Raw genomic sequence first — 12,493 nt, 5'->3', positions numbered from 1 at the left:
AGCATCCTTCAAAATAGTTTTGATTTTTCTGATGATAGACATATTGATTCTGCAAATTTTATTCTGAGCCAAGTCACATAGAGTTTCAGTGATCCACAGAAATGCATAACAAAACAAAACAAAGAAAATGAAAAACAAAAAGCACAGGTGCTCTGTTTTATATAAATGCTTATTTTTAATTTCCTGAAACAGATTTTAAAAATTTTCTGTTTCTAATCATGGGAGGCACCATAGTGGAAAGTAAGGGAATGAGTCTTCTCAAGCACTTTTTCGTGACTCTGTGTTAGACAGTGCTCTATTTTACCCTTCAACTGTGGATGGCCTATTTACTGCTTGTGATATAATAAATTTTGGGGGTGGTGGTGCATGGTCTGGGAATCAAAACTCAGCCTCTTGCATGGAAAGTAATCATTCAACCTCTGAAACTCCAGTGCGTGCCTATAAATTTTAATGAATAAATGCCTTGTAGTTCAGTTTCCTGGTTTCCTTTCTTCTGTTCCACAGTGTTGATCCCAAGAGCACTCCCAACTAAATCTCCTACTTTATGTTAATTTCTATCTTAAATCCTGCTTTCTGAGGAACCCAGTCCATGTCAGAGGTTGAGAATGCTGACGTTGGGAGAGTTTGGAGCTGGCAACTAGAACTCAGCCACTGGTGGTTTATGGAGCACAGACAGCCCCAGGCATGAGGTAACATCAATTGTTTTAACTTTTACCTGCAGATTGTCATTTTATACTACAAGAACAGTCAAGTTTGAATTGATTGCTTAGTTTGACTGATTTCTGGAAAGAGGTAAAGAAAAAGCAACAGTGATTAATTAGCAATGAAAAGCCAATGTGACAGCTGTAGGTCCTTCTGGTGGATATATATTACCTCTCTCCTTCAGTGGGAGAGCAGAAAAGGCTGAGAACCAGACCCTGGGCTTAAATGTTAGAGTAGCCAAGTTCCAAAAAAATGTTAAACTCCTAAACAAGCCACATCTGTTAGGTGAAGATCAGGACACTGGTAGGGAAATAATGGGACCCTGACATAAGATGGAGATATCTGGGTTGATGTACCCCCAAATCTTGAATATTTAAATTTCTCGAGATCATCTGAAGGTACAGAAACAAACCACTCCCCCCACTTAAAGCTAGAAGTCTTCCATGCTTTAAGTTGATTCAGAGGCCTTTCTTACATAAAAACATGGCCTGGCCCTCAGTGATGTGCTCCACCTGCTTTCTGATCACTGGGCCATAAAGTAGTGTTGCAACTTCATACCAATAAGAAACTCACTGTGCATAAGGGAGGAAAGAGACTGTATTTCCAAGGGGTTGTAAGATCCATACAGTGTGTACCAACTAGAGACAAGAGAGTACAAAGAAATTGGATTTTAACAGTACATGATCAAAGGAATAAATATAAGGTTGGTTAAGGGAGATTTTATCTATTTAAGAGTTCTTTCCTTGAAAACAAGATACAATTCCTGGCAAGAATGCCAATTGATGTGAGCATATATATCAGAAATGGCTTTTAGAAGCATGGAAAAGGTGATTGCCCCCCTTAAGTTTGGTAAGAATTTCAGATTGCTGTGAAAGACAAAGGGATTACATCTCAGAGAATATGCACAGTAGAATGGGAATATTACATAAGGTCAGAAATCTTTACAGAGAAACACATTCCTGGAAGGACATGTTGAGAACCCCTGGACATAGAGTCTGAGAAGACGTTGAAATATGAGGGGTCAGGTAATAGATTTAGTCTTGGCCCACACCCAGCTCAGAATATGTTCATGGACCAACTAATGATTATTTTCCCATCCCTATATATATAATTGCAATAGGTATACTTTGAGCTTGGCCTATCACACACATTGGGTTTTCATTTTTCTTGTAGTAGTTATCGTAGGAGGAAAAGTCAGAAGAAAATCTCTCAATACCCCTACCCTCCAGTGGTCAAGATAGTAAATAAAAGCAATTTTGCATCTTTGGGGAGCAAGAAAGAAAATAATGCCATCTTTAAAAGTGTAAAAGATTCAGGGGCAATTGATTTCATCCTATCTCTATTTAAGTTACCAGTGTCCCCTGTCAAAAACATTCAGATAATCCTGGACTACTATAAGATCAACCAAGTAGCAGCTCCAAATAACAGTGTCTGTGCTAAATGTTATATCTTTGAGAGAGCAGTTTATCACAGCCTACGTGTGTGATATGTAAGCATTGAACTGGCAATGTATTCTTTTCCATCCCTTTCAGAAAAAGAATCAGAAAATTTCCATTCATTTGAAATAGGCAGTAAAGTGTTGCTAATCTTCCCACCCTCTATGATAGTGAGGTCCAATAAGACCTCAAAAAGGTAGACCTTAGATTAGTGGTTATCAAAGACTAGGAGAAGGAAATGGTGAGTGAGTTCTAATGGATATCTACTGAAGCACGTGCCTTAGTGGGCCAAGTTGACCAATGGCTGCTCTACTGACTATTATGGTAATAATGGTGACCACAAGAACCATGTAAGGTTGGCTTTTCTGAGTATACTCGAGTATTGACAGCAAGAAAATAGCAAGCTTAGATCTTTAAACTTTCAGCTCAATTCATGGTCAGAGAAATAGAGATTTATGTAGCAGATATAAAAAGTATATTATTTTGTGTAGCCTTAGGGCTGATCCTCCTGTAAATTAGATTGAAGATCTAAATTGTGCCAATTGCAGTACTACAACATAGGTTGAGTTTAATGTCTTCTGTGAACTCTTAAATTAAGGCATTGGTTGGGATAGAGTATGTAGTGAAAGAAATAACATCAGTTTGGATTAAAAGGAACAGAGACAATTCAAATTTAAAAGATGCCTCTGTGTCCACAAACTTTTATAAGGACGAAACAGGCTATGGAAGGATCTCTGTTGCAAACCCAAGCCATATTTTTTGTGGGAAAAGAAAGATGTTTCAGAGTGTTGTGCTAAGAGTCTAGCAGAAAGAGTCAATAGCCAAAAAGAATCATTTCCACAGAGCTGAACTAAGCCGAACCCAATAAACATCTCTTCCCTTGGACAAAGGGAAATTGGTGCCATGAGTCAAACTGGATTTTAGAATTACTGTGGTGTATTGATAGCTTTGTGTCTTCTGACTACTTATTTTACCTTTGAAACATTCACAAAATTACAGTAAACTTAGAAGAACAGGACAAAGAACTTTTTCCCTAAACCATGTGAGATTAAGTTTCAATTTGATGTTCACTATCCCCAAATACTCTCCTGTTCCTCTTATATACTCTATTATCAATCATCAAAACCAAGAATTGGACACTGATACATCACTACCATTTAATTTGCAGAGCCTCATAAATTTTTCCAATTGTCCTGATATCATTATGTTTTTGAAGTTATGAAACAGAAATTCCCAGAGGATGAGAAATTAGATTTTGCTATAATTAAATTTGGTATTTTATTCTCTTTCAAGAGAGTATGTCATTTTAATGGATATATTTAATCTGAAGATGGTTCTAGCTATTATTTAATTGTTATGACTTTTCTTCAAACAACTGAATATTGTACTTATTTTTTGGGCTTCTTTCTTAATCCTGTCAATTCAAGCACTATACTTAATAAATTTTACTCTGGAGTTGGTCTCTTTGTATAGCATGACTTCATGCAAAAGCATTTGAATTTTAGAGTTTGGAGATCCAAGATTAACTAAGATTTGCCTTTAAAGAGCTTATAGTCTAGTTAGTAAGTCACTTGATAGGACAAAATCTTAGGAATTCTAGTTTGGCAGAATACACAGATATAGATATTTAGACCCATTTTTTTTTATTAATTAAGTAAACATACCGTCATCCCATGCTGACAGTGATGTACACACTTGGGCAAGTTGTTTTCTGTCGGGAGAACAATGAAGATTGTGTTTCTGAACTTTCCTTCTTCAGTTTGCTTCTCTGTGATCAGAATCACACCTGTTTTCCAAGCTTTGGCACATTGGTCCAGCACCACAAGGTGGCAGGATAAGTCTCCTCATGTAATTGAAACTCACTGAAGCCTCGGGTTTGGATGTAGCAGGTTCATTCTGCCCATGGTCCATAAACTGATACGGGGAGGATGTCTGAGTGAAATATCTAGAGTAACTAGGCTTCATCAACCAATTCTGGTCTACACTAAGTGCTAACTCATGATCACTCATTTTGTACATTTCAAAACCTTTAACACTCAATGATTTATTTATGAAAAACATCTGTTGATTTTCTGCCTTCTTGGTGGCTTATCTAGCTTCCTTAATGTAAACTTCTTGCTATTACAGTAGTCTGTGAACTTTCAAATCTGCCTCAATCCCTTTAAATTTAGTTGAAACTGAAATGTACCTCAGCAATTATTTCTTCATGAAACTATATCACTACAGGAAGCTGTTGGGATTTTACCCTTTCTGAAAAAGCTGTTCTTCCCACAAGTTCCACACGCATTTCTCAAGTGCAGGTTTAGGCACTGTATTTTTCTTCTATTCCTTTTCAACTCTTCCTGCCTTTTTCTCTCTTTTCTTCTACCCTTCTCTAAGTTCTCTCTAACAATTATCATGGCAACTGAGGCTCTGTGACATCTCCAGTGAGCTCATTGTCTGATTCTATTCCATGTGACTTGAGTAGGCAGCTGGCCTCAGACAGGGAAGCCCTGGGAGTGGTTCAAGTCCACAAGCCTGAATGTGTCAGGAGAATGCTAAGCTCCATCACTGTCAGGTAAGACAGGTTATTTTAGTGTGAAGGAAAACCAAGCAAGCAGAAAACAATCCTTCCTTTGAATAAAGGAGCATTTAGTTAATGTAAATAATGAATTATAGTTAATAAGACAATTATAATAATAATAATCTTTCATTCTTAGTAACAAATGCACCACACTAATACAAGCTGTTAATAATATGGGGGGATACATAAGGACTCTTTATTTTTTGCTTAATATTTTTGTAAAACAACTTCTCTAATAAAAAAACAAAAGTTAGTAAAAAAAAATGAGTTAAGCTAAGCATACCTGGAGCTGACTATGGCTGATTAGCTTTCTGGATTTGGCCAGTGTGTAGAAACTAGCATATGATAGTAGTTGGAGTGAAATGGTCTATTTGAAGTGAACCATCTTTTCAGGTCAGCACAGGTTGGAAGTATCCCAGGCTGTGTCGTGGGTCAGGTCCCCTCTGTGAGCAGTGCAGTTTAGGACACCCGAGACCCTGCTTTCTCCAGAGTAATACATATGGCTCAGAAGGTTTTCATGTTCCCTTCTGTAATTTGGGAAGAAAGAGAGAAGAGGCTCATTGCACCTACTGTCATTTAAAAAACAATATTAGATACATAATTTACAGTCTTTTGAACATGGTGTATCTTACAGTCTGATTTTTACCATTCTGCTCTTGTCCTCCCCTGCCTCCACCCAATAGTTAGTTGTACCTTATATTATACATTTAATTTTCAATGTGAGAGAACCTAATACAATATTTCAGAATCATTTTTAGACTCTCAAACCCACCTTACATGTAAATGTTCATATTTTAGGTTTTTCTCAAGTCAAAGTGGTATGTCAGAATACATTGGGCAGAGGTGATTTTTTTTAACACCATAGTTTTAGTCACTCATTATACGGTCCATTCAAAGTATGCAATCAGTGGTTCTTGGAGTAATCATAGAGTTGTACATTCATCACCACAATGAATGTGAGAACATTTTCAGTGTTCTCCAAATAAAAATCCTATACCTGTTATACCCCTTATTATTGACACTTAGTTTTGGTCTGGTACCTTTGTTACAATTTATGAAAGAATACACAATGCTGCTGTGAACTACAGTCCATAGTTGCATTAGTTATATTTTTCTCATATAGCACCTTATTATTAATACCTTGTAATAGTCATACGTGTGTTCTAGTTCATTGAAGAACATTCTCATATTTGCATTATTAGTTACAGTAATCATCCACAACAGAGTTCACTATGTTATATAGTCCTATGTTTCATCCTCTAGCTTTCCTTCTAGTGATATATACGATCCTAAACTTCCCCTTTCAGCACATTCACACACATAATGCAGCACTGTTAATTACACTCACAATAATGTGCTACTGTCACCTCTATCCATTTCAAAACCTTCACAATCAATCTTATTGAAAATTCTACATAAATCAAGCTTTGATTTTCTATTCTCTACCCTCACCTATCTTCTGGTAACCTGCATTGTAGATATGAACTCCATAGCTTTGCTCATTACCATTAGTTCAGATTAGTGAGGCCATACAATATTTGTGCTTCTGGGTCTGGCTTATTTCATTCAACTTAAAGCCTTCAAGGTTCATCCATGTCGTTGCATGCATCAGGACTTCATTCCCTCTTACAGCCGCATAATATTTCTCCTATCACATTTTGTTCATTCATTCATTGGTTGATAAACACTTGAGTTGCTTCCTCTTTTGGCAATTATTAATAATGCCGCTATGAACATCAGTATATAAATATCTGTTCACATCCCTGCTTTCAGTTCTTCTGAGAGTACATACCTAGTAGCAGTATTGCCAGATCATATGGCAATTCTATACTTAGCTTCAGAGGTGACATTTTGATAAATTTAGGCAATTGCCTACATTAAGTAAATGGCAGACAGGCATTGTTTAATAAATACCTACTTTGGTGGAACTTTATGCTGAAAAAGTTTTGCACCTATAGCTTATGCCACTTTTTCTACCTTTTTTGCCCCTACACACATGTAGTCTTTAGAACAATTATCTTTGAATTCCTTCCCTTCTCAAGATCTCTGTAGAGGTTAATTTCTTTTAAAAATTTTTGTTTCATTATACATTTGTAATAGCATGTTCATTATAGAAAAATTTAAAAAAACATATCAGCAAAAAGAAAATGATTCAACCATATAACATTTGAGGTTTTCTCTTCCATTTATATTCATAATCAAAGTAATATTTTTATTTAAAATGTGAAACTTACTACATATGTTTATATTTCTATATCACATATTTTTAAAATCTATATACATGTAGGTATAAGTATGTGTATGATTATATACATATTTTATATATGTATGTATATTTGGATGCTAAGTTTTTTACATAAATATTGATGAGCATTTCTCATGTTATTAAACTTAAAGGTACACAATTGTCAGTAGTTGCATAGTACCTCACTGTATAAATAGATCATAATCTATTTAACTGATTATCTATTGTTGGCCATTTAAATGTTTGCATTTTCTATTGCACACAACTCTGGGATGGTGTTCTCTTAGAATAAACTATTTGAAATAAAACTGTTAAACAAAATCTACATAATTTTAAGGTCTGTTTTGAATGCACATCTTCAAATTGCCCCACCGAAATGTTGCATGCTTCCCTTCTGACCAGAAACTTTCTAACCTTAGTATCTAATTTTTTGTATAATTGTTGACTTTCTTAATAATTAGTCTGAACTTAAACACAAGTAGTATATTATTGTTGATTTTGTCTGTTTTCTTTATGGATTGATCATCCATAGTTTTTAGTTCATTTTTGTCTGAATATTTTGTCTTGTAGAGTTGAAGTAATGACTTATAATTTATAGATATTAACCTTTAGCCATCCTCTATGTGACATTTGTGTATTCACTTCATTTGTGTAATTTTTACCAAATAACTATTATTTTGTCTCAATTAAATTATGTTTGCTATCTTTCTCTGAATTTCATGTGTAGGAAATTATCAACATCTTATGACTATGTGCTTATGTCAAGATATTTTCTTCATTTGTTTTTTGAAGAGAAAATGTAAAATTAACAATAATATGTTTACTTTTGCCTAGATTTTGTTAAAGCTGGTCACAAATAAAGAAAAATGCTATACAGAAAGGAAACTGTCTCCTTGGAACAGCGGATATTCTGCTTATTCAGATGGTGGGTTGCAAAAGAGCTTACCTTCAGGTAAAAAGGAAACTGAAGTTAAATGAGTAACAGAGATGAAAATGAAACTGAGACAAGGATTAAATACCAAATTTCCCTAGGACCTGTCCTGCCTCTCAATGACAGGATCCTTTTTTTTGTCATTCCTTTCTATTCAAGGATGATGGTCAGCTGTGCTGGATGTTGACACACTGAAGTAACTCCTTAAGAGTTGGTGACTAGCTATCCCTCCTTTTTCCTAAGAGCCAATCCCAGGTTTCATATCTCAATATCCTTGGGTGCCCCTGGGCCTCCCCTGGTCCAGCAACTAAAGGGTTAAGGATTAATGTCTCAGACATGGGGCACTAATGTGAATGGGGTCCACTCTAACTGGACAGTAATTGTGCCATAATGATTGTTAAATATTTTGAATATCACCACCACATCTTATCCATTAAATAGAAAGAGATAACTCTTGGGGTGTGGATGTGATTTTCCTAACCAATATTATATTTAAGCCCCTGTAGAGAGTTTTAACTTCTTGAGTTAAAAAAAAATTTTAATTGGGATCATTAGACCAATCTGTACTTTCCAAGAATATTTCTACCTCAAGGAAATATAGGCTTGTTAATTCTTCATTAATTATATACTCATTCTTATATGTGCCCCCTTCCTTTCTTTCTTTGCTCTTTTGGACATAGATATCCTTTGGGGGGAAATATCTAAGCAGAGGAGAAGGCAGTTTAATTAGCATTTTCATTGGTTGGCCAGGGAAGGCCTCAGTAAAAAGATGAAATTGGGCAAAGACTTCAAGTAAAACTGGGAGTAAGAAGTATAGATATCTAGAAAAAGAGGGATCCTGCAGAGGGGACAGATTTTATAAATACCAGGAAGCATTTATAGCAGAAATAGCAGTGTCCTCATCTCATCTTCATATTGCACCTATTTCAGTATGGTGCCCTCTTCTACCACACCATTGAAATGACCATTGTGAAAATAAACAGTAATATCCAAGTTACTAAGACTTATGGGCATTAAAAAATGTGCCTCTTTGTTTTTTTTAGCAAAATTCATATTATTGTCCACTGCTTGAAATATTCCTATTTACAAATGAATTCACACCCACAGAACTAGGAGTTAGGGCTCAGATATGTCTTTGTGGGGAACACGATTCTATCCATAAGTGTTATATCATCTTGCACCACATTGGGGATTGTATGGCCAACCAATTATAATATCCATAACCATGCTGTTCAGGACCCGTGTTTGAAAAAGATGTGCAGGTGATTAATATCCATATTAAAATTTGAGAAATACTGGACTATTATCCATTCCATATAAAACATGAAAATCATAAATTATGTAAGTTTTGAGGTACAATTGAGGGGGAACAAACATTTTTCACTTCTTTCACTTTCACTCTAGTTAGTAAGAGGTTGCAACTGATCATATGCAAACTTATGCCCAGTCTTTCACAGAGGTTTTCAAACCCCATTAATAGGAATTCATAAGAATGTGAAGTTGTCCATTCATGTGTATTCTGTTGAAAGATAATGATAACTAATGACAGTGCTGGCAGACCGGGTAACTTCTGTTTGAGTTACTAAGACTTTCTTATTACTAACAGAAGAATCTCTGTATGATTGTTAATGTTATTTCTCTACAGAAACGTGAAGATCACTGGTGTCCTCAAAAACAGTTTCAGCAGAGCAGAGAATGTGAGGAACTGGGAAGCAGGGGATTGAGAAGTGAATGAGAGATGAAAGTAGAGGTTGACTTTATTCTTTCATGTCATCTAGATAAGATGGAAATCTGTAGGACTCTAAAAGTGAGCACATTCCAGGGAGATGTTTATCCCTCTAAATCTCCCCCTTTCAATCCCTCCTATTCCCTCTCTCTATTACTGGATAAAGCCTTTGAAGAAGTAAAAGACTAAAGTTCAAGATTCTGGAGAAAAAAAATGTAGCTCTTGGTGTGGTCTTAAAACATATTTGAGATGACCTCAAGGCAATAGTGAAGAGGTTTGCCATGAATGGGTGGGGAACACCACATTTTTTATTGGAAAGTCTAAGTCTGGAAGTAAATGTATGTGTGGGGGTAAGAAACTTTTTGTTATGATTATGAAAGGCATCACTGAGGGAGGTCACAGTTAAAACTTGTTTTAGTATAGGTTTTCCAAATTATAACTGAAATGAGTTTTTGGGACATAGTTTGTTAGGGGCTGCCTAGGAAGGAATAACAGAGAACAGAAAGAGGGAGACTTAGAATCAAGGACAGACTTGTCAGTTTATAATTCAAGTCTCTAGAGCAGGCAATTGGTGCTTGATTCTGACAGGAGTCTGAAAAACTGGGATATTTATCCAAAGGCTCCCTCCACTATTAGTTGATGTTTATTACTGGGAGCATTGATCCCCTTATATTCTGGCTGCATTTGTTTAGTTTATTGGGCCCAAGAGGCTTTGGGTAAGTACCAAAGGCAGAAAGTGAAAAGGCTTATGTCACTGTGGAGGTTGAACACTGTCACAATGAGTCCAAGCTTGCCACTGTCCAAGAAGCAGTAACCAAAGGAAGAGATAAGCAGAATGGATATAATGCTGGACATCAAAACTTTTACTGTAGCCCCTTATTTGCACCACTTAGATCCATTTGTTCCATATATTATGTCCTCTCTCTTTATGACTCTTCAAGGTTTTGGCAGCCTGCAATCTACAAACATGATTTAATAAATAACCATTATAGATATTCAGCATTTCCATCCTCCCCTACTCCTTCTAGATGTATCTCATCTACTATCAGCAATTCAGATGATATAAGGGGATGTAAAATGGGCCACTGCGTTATTCAGTTAACCAAAACCAACACGAGAGATCTGTAAATGTAAGATTTAAAAAGGTGTCTAATGCAACTATGGGAATGGAAAAGTCCAAAATCCAAAGGGCAGGCTGTGAAACTGGCGGTTCTGATGAAAGGTCTGGATGAGTCCCACAGGAGAGGTTTTCTGGCTGAAGAAGTAGTGGTCTTTCTTCTTCCTTAAAAGACTTCAATGGATTGGATTATCTCATTGTGGGAGACACGCCTTAGTAGATTGCAGATGTAATCAGCCACAGATGTAATCAACTGACTGACGACTTAATCAACCAGCCATGAAATATCTTTACAGCAGTAGTCAGGCCAGTGCTTGCCTGACCAGATAACTGGGCATACTCATTTGGCCAAGCTGACATAAGAACCTAACCATCACAGGCATCTAGTCCTCCATCTCTGGCAATACCTTTGCCAAGTTGTGCATACTGCATTTTCTGGGTTCATAGCAATTACTGGGCATGAGAGCACTGAAAGATACCATTCAGAGCTCTCTGAGTTTCAGTCAATCTCCTCCTTATTTATATTAGGTATCAGCAACCACTGATAATTAGAATATATCCCACTGACCAGCATAATGACTTCCTTACTTATTGTTGTCCCACCAAGGGAATTTCAAATAGAAACAGCCATAGCTTCAAGTTCAGTAGAACCCATTTTTGTTCCTTTGGTGGAAGTGCCCTCCCCTATCTTGGTAACCATGATTTAACCAGCAGATAAAAATGTCACAGAATCAACAAGAACAAATTTTGTTAATGTATCACTGGATATTATGGGGAGTGGAATCAAACTTACTACCACCACTTGATTGCCAAATTGTTGTATTTTGGCTATTAGGGTGGCTCCCTTTTTGGTTATTGACTAACTATGCATAAAACATTCACACACTGTTGAGGATAAAGCCCAGAATTTCAGTGTATCATTCCTAATCTAATGTCATTGCTTACCAGTGTGTTTTCTGGAGCCCCCTCTCCCTCTCCCCACTCCTTAAGATATTTTGCAATGTCAGGAGACATTTTTGTCATACTTGGAGTTGCTGCTACTGTTATCTAGTGGATAGAAGTCAAGGGTACTTCTAAACATAATACAATGAGCAGGACACTTGCCATAACATAGCATTATCCAATCCAAAATGTCAATATTGCTGAGGTTCAAAAATATTGGCTAGCTCTTTTCTCTTTTGTAGCAAGTTTTATTGAAATCTATTCTTATGCCATATAATCTATTCAAAGTATACAAACAATGGCTACAGTTGTATAATAATCACCACAACCAGTTTTGGAGAATATCCATTGCTCAAAAAAGATAAATAAAAAATAAACATTAAAAAAAAACCAAAGACCCCAACCCCCCTATATCCCCTATTGTTGACCCTGGTATTGATATGGAACATTTGTTACTATTGATGAAAGAAATTAAGATATTACTGTTAACTCTAGTCCATAGTTTGCAGTAAGTATATTTTTTCCCATATGCCACTCTAGTATTAACTCTGTGAAAGTGTTTGTACATTTTTTCTGGTTCATGAAATAACTTATTTATATTTGTAATGTAAATCACAGATACCATCCACCACAAGGTTCACTGCCTTATACATTTCCATATTTTAACCTATAGCTTTCCTTCTGGTGACATACACAACTCTAGACAACCCCTTTCAGTCACATTCACAGACAGTTCAGAACTATTACTAATCTTTCTAACAACATGATACTGTCACCTCTATCCATTTTCAAATGTTTAAGTTCAACTTAGTTAAAAAATTCTGTACCTAT

General features: G+C 36.1%; 1 long non-coding RNA gene across 2 annotated transcripts; it reads left to right on the top strand.

The window, feature by feature from the left end:
* The first annotated feature begins 4,587 nt into the window (after window positions 1–4,587).
* On the top strand, window positions 4,588–9,801 carry LOC143654974 (uncharacterized). 2 transcript variants are annotated; one of them, XR_013162033.1, is made up of 3 exons: window positions 4,588–4,695; window positions 7,781–7,871; window positions 9,523–9,801. It is a non-coding gene; the product is annotated as an uncharacterized LOC143654974 (long non-coding RNA). The 2 variants fall into 2 exon arrangements; XR_013162032.1 differs by having other exon boundaries at window positions 7,781–7,898.
* Window positions 9,802–12,493: the final 2,692 nt, after the last annotated feature.

Source organism: Tamandua tetradactyla, chromosome 14, assembly GCF_023851605.1.
Source record: "Tamandua tetradactyla isolate mTamTet1 chromosome 14, mTamTet1.pri, whole genome shotgun sequence".
In the NCBI taxonomy this organism is placed as follows: Eukaryota; Metazoa; Chordata; class Mammalia; order Pilosa; family Myrmecophagidae; genus Tamandua; species Tamandua tetradactyla.
Note: the sequence above shows the minus strand (reverse complement) of the source record. Positions and strands in the feature narration are given on the sequence as shown.